Below are 13,758 nucleotides of genomic sequence, written 5' to 3'. Positions count from 1 at the left end.
TGTATGAGAGCATGTGTGGAACTATGTGGAAGTGGGTAGGATTGGGAATAGGGAGTGTGTGTGTGCGTTAACTGTGGAGTAACCGTGTGTATGTGCTCAGGAGGGAGGGGGAAAGATGCCCTCCTGGGGCTTTTAGGGCGAGTCTAAGCCCCCCCCAAGATTCCATCTCTGACCTCCAGCAGGTGTGCTTATGGTACAGCCAGCCTGGACAGACTCTTTCAAGAGTGTCCCTTGAGGAGCCAAGAATGGAGGTGACTATTTGGCCAAGCATCTCTGAGGGGGTGGGGGGAAGCTTCAGGCATTTCCCCTCCTGAGCCAAAGGAATGCCGGAGAAGTCCTGAGAACAATGGGGAGCGGACAGCCGCTCAGCGGACCTGTGACGTGCGGACCCCCGAGAGGGTGCACAGCTGCCTGCCCGAACCTGGGGCATGGGGGCCGGGTGGGTGGGATCCGTGAAGGAGGAAGCCGGAAGCAGCTGGGGATGACACCAAGAGGCATTTCCCGCCTCAGGATGCCCTCCCGCTTTCTTCACTGCCGCTGCAGCTGCAAAAGCAAAAACTGCAGCTTCCCTCTGGCCCCCAGTGGCTGTCCTACAGGTTGGGAGCCCGGGCCCCAGGCCGCCTCACTCCCAGCTGCCATCCCTGTCCCTGAGGGAGGCAGGCAGCTCCCCTAAGCCACAGTGGATGGGACCTAATGGGGCCCTTTGTGAGTTTAAGGTGATTGTCTAGAGCTCTCTCCCTGCCGACCCCAGGCTTATAATGAGAGCAGCTGGGGCTGAGGGCATTGGGGTCTGGAAGATCGCACCGGGCCCCAGATAAGTTGAGGCCTCTCCTTGGAGAGCCCATCCCACCACCAGAAGTTCCAGAACTTCTCAAACTTCTTTGCACCACAACACACTCTAAATGTGCTCCCATTGCCATCCTCAGATTGCGATAACAACTACCTCTCCACCCCGGATTTGTAGGACACAAGGCCACATGTCTTAGGGATGCTTCATGGCAACTCCAGGGTTCTGCCTGGGGAAGACAGGCCAGGCGGGGGCCATGTGCCATCCCTGCACGAAGCTAGAACCTCACCCTTCGTCTCCCATTTAAGGCCTGCTGGAGTGAAAACGACCTTGTCCTAGGGTAACCCAACTCTATTGCTATATGTAAGAATAATCCTGAATTCAACCTTGTTAATAATAAAAAGTCACTCATTGGCAGACTTTATTATTAGCAATATGCCTCATAACCGATCCGCCATAACTCTGTAGTCGACAGAAATGGCTCCCTCCAGAGCCTGCTCTGGAATCGATTGCCTAAGAGGGGCTCCAGGCAGTGGCCCCCTTTGGAATGTCTCAGTCAGGATGGGGAGGACTGTGGCGCCAGATGGCAGGCTGCAGTAGGGGCAAGTCCTTGGGCTGTGCACACAGCAGCAGCACTTGGTTCCTGCCACCTTGAGCAGCCTGCTCACCACACCCTACGTACACAGCGCACAGCCCAAAGACTAAGGGACAGAAGCACCGTAGTCCCTGAAGACCAAAGGTGACAACACACTTCAAGAAATGCATGGGAGGGATCCCTGGGTGGCGCAGCGGTTTGGCGTCTGCCTTTGGCCCAGGGCGCGATCCTGGAGACCCGGGATCGAATCCCACGTCGGGCTCCCGGTGCATGGAGCCTGCTTCTCCCTCTGCCTGTGTCTCTGCCTCTCTCTCTCTCTCTCTCTCTCTGTATGACTATCATAGATAAATAAAAAATTAAAAAAAAACAATAAAAAAAAAGAAATGCATGGGAAAGGTGCAGACATGGGGAGCCCTTCAGTAAAAGAGAGGGAAGGGTGCTGAGACATCCTATAGAGCTCCGCTGTCAGCAATGGTCACCAGCAGCCCCATGTCACTATGGAGCCCTTGAAATGGAGCTAGTGCAAAACAAGAAACGTTGTCAGTGTAAAACGCATTGGAATCGAAAACTTCACATAAAAAAAGGATATCAAATAGCTCAATAACTTTCATGTTGAACTTATATATAAATGACAATATTTTTGATATAGTGAGTCACAAAATATATTAGTAAACATATCTTTACAAAGGGCACAAAGACACTATTTTGATCATGGGGAGCGTTTCACAGATGTATGTATATGTCAAAACTTTAACTGTACACCTTACATATGTTGCAGTCATGTCAATGACTCCTCAATAATGCTGTTAAAATTTAAAAATGGGTAGCTCCCCCTTTGCTACCCCAGAGGATAAAAAGAACAGTTTCACCTGTTTATTTTTTAATGTGGCTATTAGAAAAAGTATTTATTTATTTTTAAAGATTTTATTCATTCATTTATTTATTCATTTGAGAGAGGGAGACAGAGGGAGAGCACACAGGAAAGGGGAGGGGCAGAGTGAGAAAAATCTCAAGCAGACTTCCCTCAGAGTGCAGAGCCTAATGTAGGGCTCAATCCCACAACCCAGAGAGCGTGACCTGAGCCAAAACCAAGAGTCAGATGCTTAACTGACTAAGCCTCCCAGGCACCCCAGAAAAATTATAATTACATGTGTGGCTTGCATTATATTTTTATTGGACAAGACTGATCTAGTGGTTATAGTCCATTTTACAGACCATGAAACTAAGGCCCAGAGAGGGGAAGGAGCTTGCTCGTGTAATGAGGTAGAGAAGATTTCCTTACTTAGTGGCAGGAATCCACAGGGCAAGAACTACCTATGTTGGTAAAAAGGACTCAGATAGGTTCTTGAGGAAAGTGATCCCTACCCCTGACCTTCACATACTTACTAGGCACCAAGGCTTCAGAAGTTGGGGATGAATTTGTAGTAACCTCAGAAACCTTGAAGGGAAAGGGTAAGCAATTGAGGGGAAGAGGGACAGAGGAGTCAAAGAGGTGAAGAAAGTCTGTGATCTGCGTGTGATATCACTTCTTCCCCAGGAGTCCACCCACCACAGACCTTCAGCAAATTCTACTCTCCTTTACTTGGTGGAAACTGAGGAAGGGTCAAGTTTTTTCATGCATTGGTCAATGCAGTGAAAGCAGAGATCATGGCCCAAGCCACAGAAATCTAGGTGGCAGAGGAAGCTACAAGGTTATAAACCTTCCGGGGTGCCTGGCTGGCTCAGTCAGTAGAGCATGTGACTCTTGAGCTCAGGGTTGTGAGTTCAAGCCCCGTGCTGGGTGTGGAGCTGACTTAAAAAAAAAAAAGAATATAAATCTTCCCTATTCCTCCACCCCAAGAAATTTACCAATACCTTGGACAGGGTTCTTGACTTACACAAATTAAGGGGCAGGGGTGGAGGCAGCTCATAATAATGTCATTTAGCTCTCAAGGGTCATGCAGGACTCTGGTAATTCATGGATCCACTAGCATGATCAGAGTGACTGTAGCTTTATTTCCCTCCTCCCACCCTTTAATTCAGCAACTGAACCAAATAGGATTAAGGAAGCCTCTAGTACATGCAAGGCCAACTTCCACCCAGCCATGCTAGGTGCTGTGAAATATACAAAGAAGCTATGGTCACTTGAAGCCCAAAGAGAAGTCACTTCAGCAAGAGGTGGATAGGCAAAGAACAAATCAGAGAGTAGAGTAGTTAAAAGTATATAAGGGTACTTGGGGTACCAAGGAAATAGCTCAGTACCCCAGTAGGACTCTTATATGGGACTCACTCAAGGAAGTGCTGGATGTGTCCATAATCCCTGTCCAGGAGGGCAGGAAAATGGGCAGACTCTGGAGGCCCAAGGTCAACAGAAACCAGGTCAATCATATGGGAAGAGGAGCAGCGAGCTGCATTTTGGGGGAAGGAAATATGTGGCATTTTGCTCTGAGTTCTGGATTGATCTGGCTGTACTGTAGACATAGAATACCAGGATCAGAGTGGGCATAAAGCAGAGCCCAGATCCGATTCAGTGTGCTTCATGGCTACTGTCAGGGGACAACATGGAGGCAGCTTGGTGCATCCCTTTGCCCTGTCCCATTGACTGAATCCCAGCTTTACCAATGCTCACAAGGAAGGCCTGATCAGGGGGTAGAGGTGGATCCACAAGAGCTGGCCCCATTGTTATGCACATGACTGGCTGGCAATGGGTCTCTCACCCTCCCCTAGGGAAGCCAACCATGGCTGAAGAGCAGCCGTACTATCCCTCTGGATCCTTCTCAGCTCCATTCAATCATTCACCAAGCATCTACGGAGCACCTGCTGAGTGTAAGGCCCCGTGGAAGTTACAGAATGGGTCCCAGCCCTCAGGTAGCTGATACCTGTGCATACATTGTTACAACACCCACTAGTTAAGTTTCCAGGACAGAATCAGCTAAAAAGCTATGGAAAGTTAGAGGAGGGAGAGAGCATTTCCACTTGGATGGTCAGGAAGACTTCATGAAGGAGGTGGCATTTGAATTGAACTTGGAAAGAGGGTAGGATTTGGATTTCAGTTCCTAACACTTTATACAGTGCTTGCTATGTACCAGATATTCTTCCGAGTGCACTAAAAATAGTAACTCATTTGGGCTAACCATTATCTTATGAAGTAAGGGCCATCACCACCCCCATATAACATTATGGAGATGGAGGCACAGAGAAATTGACTTGCCCAAGGCCACACAGATAGTGAGTGATGGAGCCCAGAATCAAACCTAGATAGAGTCATGCTCATAACCACATACTCATAACCACTGCCTCTTGAATCCATAGAAACAGGGTAGGGGCCCAGTGATCCAAGGAATAGAATGAGCAGAGAGTCAGGGATGTAAGAAAACATGGCCTCCTCATGGAGAGCAGAGATGAGTCTGCTAGGGCTAGAGTATTTGGTGTATGGAGATTGAGTAGTCCAAGGTGAGGTAGAAAAGGAAGGTGGTTTCAAACAAGATTTTCAGGCCCTGAGGATAATGGGTCTTGGGGAGCTTTGGGGTGCAGTAGCAGCCATCACCCTGGGCCTGACTAGAGAAGGGAGGCATGACCCTCTGAATCCAGGCCCAGCTGAGGCAGTGCTGCCTGTTTCCAGGGGGCTCACTGAGCCCCACTGGCAGCGATGAAGCTCTGAGGTGGGTGCTCATTCTGGGACAAGAATGGAAAATCCATCCTGTTCACCACAGGAAATAACACTGCATCAAGAGCCACCCCCCTTGGGAGGCAGGTCCCATTCCTGTTTTGTTTGTTTGGGGACTGAATGTTGTTATTCCCTGCTCAGCCTGTGTTTATGTTTATGTCAGGGAACATTTGCTATCAAAAAACAAATTCCAGGCAGCGCCCCTACCAAGGCAACAACCACAGAGCCATTCACTCCGGCATTTCCGGGCTTGCTCCCACCTGATGGATTTCTTGATTGAACAACATCAAAGACCTCCTCTTTTGGCTTCCCTCTCATCTTAAAGGGACTGGTGCTGAGAGGAAGTCATTTGACTCTGGAAAAAAAGTGATTTCTAGACTTGGCATCCTTGTCTGTCTCTAACCTGGGTGAAAAGTGAAACAGGCTTGTTCCCTAAACCCCAGCATGCAGGAGCTGAGGACCCCAGGCCTGGCTCCTCATGCCTCTCCACCATGGGGACACATCCACAGGAGCCTGCAGGGCTCAGGCCTGGGAGAACAGCCCTAAGGAAGCAGGTCTTACTAATCAAATTTAACAACAGAAAGCAGGAGAGGTCATACCACAAGCCTCTAATATGAGCACCTTTATTGTGCAGATGAAATAACTAAGACTCGAAGAAGGGAGGACAGTGATGACAAGAAGAGAAGGGAGAGAAGGCAGGGGCAGTGGCGCAGAAAATCATTCCTTCAAGCCTGAGTCCTACCTCCTGTGCTGTGGTCCTCACTGCTCTTCCCTTCTTTGATGGCATAAAGTACAGTAAAGTGCAGTATGGGCTGCATAGTTTCACACTGGGCTATGTATGCAATACCCCATGGGCTCCTTCCCTCCCTCCTGCACAAGATGACACTCTCCATCAGTCAGGGTGGAGACCGAGGACTCATCTCTCCCCTCCCTTCCCCTCCTCTCCTCTTCCCCAAAACACCTAACAATGGGCCATGTCCTGTGGGCCAGTAAGACATATTGATATGATCCAACAAGCCTCCTCATCGACATGAAGGATCCACTGATCACTGAGGCCAGTAGTGACTGAGGACAGGAATTGGGGAGTGGGCAGGTGGTGAAAGGAAAAAGACACAAAAGATAATAGGCAGAGTCCCTGACAAGGAGGGGAAGCCATTTCTCAAGAAAAGGGAGAGACTCGTGACACATTACCAATGGCCAAAAAGCTGAGAAGGGGAAGCAGAAAATTGGTGATCCAGTCATGATCTCCACAGCGCTGGCACCCTACTCTGTGTCTTACGTTGCCCCGTTGCTGGCCTTGAACTGGCACTCAGTTGTGTCTCTAGCACTAGCATGGGTGTGGGAAATGTGAGTGTGATTGGTGCATTGAGCCGGTGACGCACTCTGGCCTGGACCTTGTGGGATGCACAGCAGGTGTTCACACATCCAGCTGCAAGGTCTCATGGCTGAGGCAGCTGGATTGGGGGCTAGGTGAGGAACAGAGCTAAGTTGGCCCTTGTCTGACTCATTTCTGAATTCCTCCTCCACACTCTCCTGTGCCTAGCACAGTGTCTGGCACACACTGCATGCTCAGCGAGGCCTCGCTAGTTAACAGTAATAACAGCTGCCATTTACAGAACACCTGTTATGTGCCAGGGACTGTGCTAGGCACCTGACAAAGATGATCTCATTTTGTCTTGACAATCCTATGAGGAAGATGTTGCTTTTTTAGCCCATTTTATAAATGAGAAAATGCATGCTCAGAGAGGTTAAAAGTGACTTGTCTGAGGTCGCAGAACAAGTATATGGTTGGACTAGTACTCAAGTTCAAGTCTATCTCATGCTAGACACAGGCTCTTAACTGTATGTTATACTGGTGAATGAAAGAAACCAGAATCTACAACTATGACCTCATTAGTACTATGCTGAAGCAAAAGACACGAATCAATGAAATGTGAGGGTTCTGAGACACATCCCTCCTTGCAGTGCACACACCCACACCCAGGCTTTGAGAACATCTCTTTAGTGCAAATGTTACAATCTCCAGCAGGGAAGTGATTCTGTGGAGCATAGGCTGCTGAGGGTTTGGGGGAAGGGGGAGAGGGCCTATCCCAGGGCTGCCCTCACACTAACAGTACAAAGGCAAGAGGACAGATAGCAACTGAGGTCTTCAGCAGGGAACCAATAAAATGCTAGGGAAAGGGTTTGCCCCTTTGAGACTTTGGGGGGGCCTCAGGGTTGTCCAGATGCCCCTTCGGTGGAAGGAGGTGCATGGGGGCAAGGTTATTTTAGCATAACAGCTTCTGAAGCCCTGGCTGGGTGGGCAGGTGGGTGACCTTGGTCTGAGCTGCTTATGCCAAGCTCCATTCAACAAATGGAGAACACAGGAACAGACTTGAAGGGATCCCTGGGTGGCGCAGCGGTTTGGCGCCTGCCTTTGGCCCAGGGCGCGATCCTGGAGATCCGGGATCGAATCCCACGTCGGGCTCCCGGTGCATGGAGCCTGCTTCTCCCTCTGCCTGTGTCCTGCCCCTCTCTCTCACTGTGTTCCTATCATAAATAAATAAAAATTAAAAAAAAAAAGAGTAGATCCAGGAGCACCTGGGTGGCTCAGTCAGTTAAGCATCCAATTCGTGATTTCAGCTCAAGTCACATTCTTAGGGTCCTGGCATCCTCAGATCATGATCTCAGGGTCCTGAATTCAGCCCCATGTCAGGCTCCTGCTCAGTGCAGAGCCTGCTCGAGGGTTTTGTCTCCCTCTCCCTCTGCCTCTCCCCACTGGGCTCTGTCTCTCCCTGAAATAAATAAATGAAAATAAAAGAGGAGCTCCATCTCCAAGGCCTTGGCAAGTCCCAATGATGTCCAGGATTTTGTATATACGAGGGCATTGGGCTAGTCTCCAGGAAACAGGAATCGCCCCACCCCTCTCAGGTCTCTGCTCACTGGTCCCTTGCTCAGTGAGGCCTCCCTTGGCCACCCTCTTTAGAATTGCATCCATCCCCAGCTCTCCATATTCCCCTTCTAATGCTTTCTTTTTCTCTGGTAGCATCTATCATCAAATGACTTTTTTTTTTTTTTTTTACTTATTCATCTTTGCTGTCTAGCACATGATATGGACAACAGAGGCGGGGGTTGGGAGGTGTTGGCTGTTTTGCTTACTGCTGTGTCCCAGTACCAAAAATAGTCTTTGAGAAGAATTTGTTGAATGAATGAATACACTGATTTCAATTCTTTTTGAGCACTATGTAAAACGTGATATTTCCATTGTCATGCATTCTCAGCCATCCCTGAGCGGAAGGCATGGCATTTGGGAGCACAGCCATTAAACTGGCCAGTGTGAGATCCTAACTTAGAACAAAGAAAAACTTGTATAAACATGACTTCCCTGCCAAGATCGGTTACTGCAGCAGTCACTCTTGAGGAAGGGCCTCAGTGACTGAGGTTCAAAGCTATTCAATCGCATACAAAATCAATGAGAAAATTCAGAAGTGCTCTGGGTGCACACAGGTCTCCTATAGTATTGTTTGTTTACCGTGACTATCAGCAGACGGGATCTAAACTGCAGTAGGGGTTGATGTAGTGCTTCCTAAGCAACCTGATTCAACAATGACCACAACAGAAACAGGGTAATTCCCCAGCTACTGACTAATAATAACTCATTTCACACTCAAAGGCTCTGTGACCTTGAGCAACTGACTTGACCTCTCTGAGCCTCAGTGTCCTTTTTTGTAAAAATGGGAATTATTAGAGTGCCTGTCGCATGGAGCCACTGTAAAGTTTAAATGAGTTAATAGACGTAAGGTACTTGGAACAAGGCATGGCACAAAATAAGCACTATATCAGTGTCACTTATTATTTGTATTGTTAGTTCTAGATGGTGAGCATTTCTAGGAGAGGATCTATTTCCCCATCTCCCCATGAACAGAACAAAATATGTAAGCACATTACAAGTGTCAGCTCTTACTACTGACATCAGGATGATGATGATGATGATTAGGAGTAGGACTGGTGTAATTACTTGATTTGTCTGTCTTCCATAAGAACTGTGAGCTCCATGAGTCAGGCAGAAACAGTGACTTTCTAGAGTCCTAGAACATAGTGAGTACTAAAATTATACACAGTAGGTGCTCCAGTTGACTCTCATGCGACTTTCACCCAGGGCTTGGGTAACTCATCTGCTACTTTAGGACTCAAATATTCTTAAATACGAGTCAGCAGGGCCCCTCCCTACTATGGGGTGGGGGGGAAGAAGGATATAGAGACCGCAGTCCCTATTTTCCCTGAGGAAATCCAGTCTAGTAGGTCTCGCCCTCAGAAATCATGTCCAGGTCATTCATAAGCAAGTAACTGAAACAGATAGGTGCAGATTGTGACCACTGTTACCAAAGAAATAAACTGGGTGATGATAAAGAGTATATGTGTATGTGGGTGGCCAGGGGAGAAGAGGGGAGACTTTATGACTTTAAACAACTAGTAAGACTTCTGTGAGGTGGTGGCATTTGAGCAGAGACCTGAAAGATGGAAAGGAAGCAGACTGCAGTGATCTAGGAGAACATTTCAGGCAGCAGAAACAGCAAGCGCAAAAGCCCTGAGACAGTAAAGGGCTTGGGGTCTATTGGAACCCAATGAGGGCCAGCAGGCCTGGGCCATTAAACAGGGGGGTGAAGTCACAGAGGCAGGTGTGGGTGTAAGCCACAGTAAGAAAAGCCATTGGAGAATAATTCCAGATGATTGATGCAGAGCTTTCCCTAAAACAACCTGTCAAAACATATTGCACAATCATCCACATTTTATTGGAAAAGAGGAAAGATGTGGTGCCCAGTCACGCATTTCCCCATCGTGGTTATAGACATTTCAGAGCAGCAAACCCTATCTATTTTGGAATTCACCAATTCAAACTTTGAACTAGTCCACATGGAGGCTGGGCTATGAGGTAGTGGGTTTGCTATACTGCCTCCCAAATGCCACTAAATGAAGCAGAGCTGATCTGTTTAAAAGAACAGACTCTCCAGCAAATTAGAAATCAACTATGGCTGTGCAGCTCACAGAGCAGGCTTATCTAGTCATTAAAGCAGGTTTCTGAAGACTCTGACTTGGCCGTACGTTGTCATCCTTTTTCTTATTGACATGTAGTGGAAAATGATTTTTTGGGGGGGTTTTTAAGTAGGCTCCATGCCCAGCGTGGAGCCCAACATGAGGCTTGAACTCACAACCCTGAGATCAAGACCTGAACCGAGATCAAGAGTTGGATGCTTAACCAACTGAGCCGCCTAGGGGACCCCCAGATGATCTTAAAAAATAAAAAACAGCTTTGGTGGGAGGGCATTCAATATATCAATTTTTAAAATTGAATCAAGGGATGCCTGGGTGGCTCAGTGGTTGAGCGTCTGCCTTGGGCTCAGGTCATGATCCCAGGGTTCCAGGATCGAGTCCCACATCGGGCTCCCTGCATGGAGCCTGCTTCTCCCTCTGCCTGTGTCTCGCATGAATGAATAAATGAAATACTTTTAAAAAATTGAATCAAAAGCTTGCTCTCTGCCCAGTTCATAACTTCCAGAGCATCTATTGATATATCTGTGATGAGACATTTTGTTCACATCCTGGGCAGGACATAGAAAAGCTCAAAATATATCAAGCAAGGCACAAGCTTCCTACCCTCTCCGGCCCACCCCCAAAAATCCTATTCAGAATCTTGGCTCTTTGAACCTGCCTGGTAGACAGTCCCAGCCATGTGCTTTTCCTCCTTATATCTCAGAGCTGTTCTGACCTTCAAGACTTTCTTTTTCCAGCAAAGCTCAGCCCAGAAGAGTGTGGCAAAGATTGTGCTCAACAAATACACATTTGCTGCTCTACATCCCCAGCCTCCCTGACAGTTAAGTGTGAGCCACATAACTAATTCTGACCAAGGGGGATTATCAGAAGTATTGTGCGCCATTTCTGGGCTAAGGTTGTTATGAGGTGGTATGTGCTCAGACTGCACTGCATCCCCTCCCCGAAGTTCATCTGTTGCAGCCCTAATCTCCACTCCCCAATGTGGCTGTATTTATGTTAAGGAAGTAATTAAGACCAAATGAGGTCATGAAAGTGATCTCTCTCTCTCTCTCTCTCTCTCTCCCCCTTCCTCTCCCCCCCTTTGCCTCCCCCACCCCCCTGCCATGAGGATGCTATGAGAAGGTGACAGTCTGCAAGCCAGGAATACATTCCTGTTGTTTAAGCCACTGCATCTGTGGTATTTTGTCATGGCAGCCCAACCTAAGACACATCCTTCTTCATCTCTCTTTCCCTGCTATGGTGATCTCAAAGATCACATGTTCCAGATAGCTTGGCTTGTTGTGTGAGCCAGAAATAAGCCTGTCCTGTGTTAAAGGTCTCTGTGTTACTACAGCATAACCTAGCTCACCTAACCAATGCACGGTGGCAGAGAAGAGGACATGTATATATCATGTTTATCCAAACAAGGGCCAAAGCAGATGAGTACCACCAGCACCAGTGACTCCTAGATATTCAGACAGATGCAAACTGTGCTTCCTGGGTCGTGGTATTCAGCCCACAATGAAGATGTAAACAGCTCAAGGAATCCATTGAGGTTTCACATAAGAAAGCAAGAGCTCCAGCTGCAAAACAGCTGGGAATCGTGAGCGATAAGGCATTGTCTCCAGGAAGCCCCCACTGAAACACATACCAGTTCCCTGGAAGGGCTCACTCATTCATCCTCTGACAACCAAGGGGCACTTTCTTCTTTTTATGGTGAAAAATTTATATTTAGATTTAGCCAGCTGGACTCAGTTTAGATGATCCCAATTTTGTTGGCAACATCCAAAGCATCACAGGGGCTAAACACATGCCTTCTTTTCTCCATCGGGCCTGATTGGGGTGTTGATCTTGGCCACGTCAATGTCATAGAGCTTCTTTACAGCCTGTTTGATCTGGTGCTTAATTGGCCTTGAAATCCACAATGAAAACTAGTGTGTTGCTGTCTTCTATTTTCTTCATGGTTGAGTCAGTAGTTGGGGGAACTTGATGACAGCATGGTGGTCAGGTTTGTTTCTCCTCCAGGTGCTCTTTGGAGGATATTTGGGCTGCTTTCAGGAATGCAGTGTCATGGGCCATTGGAAGGTAGGTGATGTGCGGATCTTCTTTTTTTGTGGGACTGTGGACGCCTTTCAGCAGCACTTTCTTGGCCTTCAAAGCCTTTATTTTGGTTTCAGCTTTGGGAGAGACTGGGGCTTCCTTCTTTGCCTTTGGCAACGTCTTAATGAAAAAAGGAGGGGGTACTTTCTTAAGGATTGATTTCTCAGGGAAAGGGACAGGCCTGGGGGTCTCAGGGCCATCCCAAGTCACAAATCGGAGACAGACTACACAGCTTGGCCCAGGGTTATCCCTCCTCTGTCCGTGAGGGGATTTGAATTTCATCAGGAGCAGGAGGGTCATCTCACTCCTCCCTTTTCCCTATGACTTTTCCCTGGTATGCCCCTCTTGGTGTGGGCTACCCGTAGGACCATTTCTGTAAACCATCTAGGAGAGGGGATGGAAGTGAACTTTGGTGCCTTGGCTTTTTTTTTTTTTTTTAATGCTTGGCAAGCCTTACCTACAAGTATCTTCTCTCATCTGACCTCCCAAATTCTCCTTTTGCAAAGCCAAGCTCAAGCCTAATCTCTCCCATGAAAACTTCCCTGACACCCCTTCCCACCATCATGCTTGCTGATCTTTTAATAATAACTATAACATTTATTATTATACCACGATGTACTAATCCCTCCTGTAGCTCATATTTCTTGTGTGGTATCTCAGCTGATCCTCCTACATCCCTAATTTACACACAGGAAAACCGAGGTTCAGAGAGGGGAAGTGACCTACCCAAAGTCCCACAGCTCCTACGTGGCAAAGCTGGAACCCAGGCCTATCAGATTCTAAGACCCCCTCCTGCTCTAACCACTGATATCTCCTGCTCCTGACAGCTCAGCTTCCATTATCATAGATTTTGAATTGCTCTCCAATCCCCACAAGCTCTTTGAGGGTAGAAGAGTTTCCTCTAACTGGTTAATAATTAGTGTTTTTCTTTTGACCAGCACTTCACAGTCTATATAGGGCTTCCACATACTTGGTGTCACCTGATCTTTCCTCCATCCCTGAGACATCTGTGTTATTCTCAGTGTACAGGTGAAACTGAGGCTCAGAGAGGTCCACGAGTTACACAAGGCATGCATCCAATGAATGACAACCAGTCACTTTTTTTGCTACCCTAAGGTGCCTCTCACTTGTGAATTGGGCACCACCTAATCCCTCCTTCCTCTCTTGGAGGTGTTCTATGCCTCATTTCTGCCCAGTTGAGAATATCTGGGACTGATAAAGGCACTCATTTGATTTCTGATCCTGGGTCGCTGAAACAGAGGTGTACAGAGTCACGTAGTTGACATGCAACAGAGGATGTGAGTGGAACCTCTCTTGCAGCTCTAGGGCTGGGAACTAGGGCCTAAAGCTGAGGTCAGATGCCACATGAGAACTGCTAAGGGACTTCTAGCAGTGGAGGGCCAGCATGCTCTGTAGAGTTTCTCAAGAGCCTACCAAACAGGCTCCACTGCTCTCAGTCCCCCCACCCCATCTATGTAAGCAAAAGCGGGGGCATCATTGGGATCCGGAAGCTTTGGACTGGTGCTGTAGCTTCTCTCTCTCTCCCAGGCCCCCAGCCAGGTAATGGGCTTCCAAGAGAATGCCATCAAGATGGGGGGGGCACCTAGGTGGCTCAGCAGT

The sequence above is a fragment of the Vulpes lagopus genome, chromosome X (genome assembly GCF_018345385.1).
Source record: "Vulpes lagopus strain Blue_001 chromosome X, ASM1834538v1, whole genome shotgun sequence".
NCBI classification, from domain to species: Eukaryota; Metazoa; Chordata; class Mammalia; order Carnivora; family Canidae; genus Vulpes; species Vulpes lagopus.
This window is presented reverse-complemented; position numbering follows the sequence as displayed.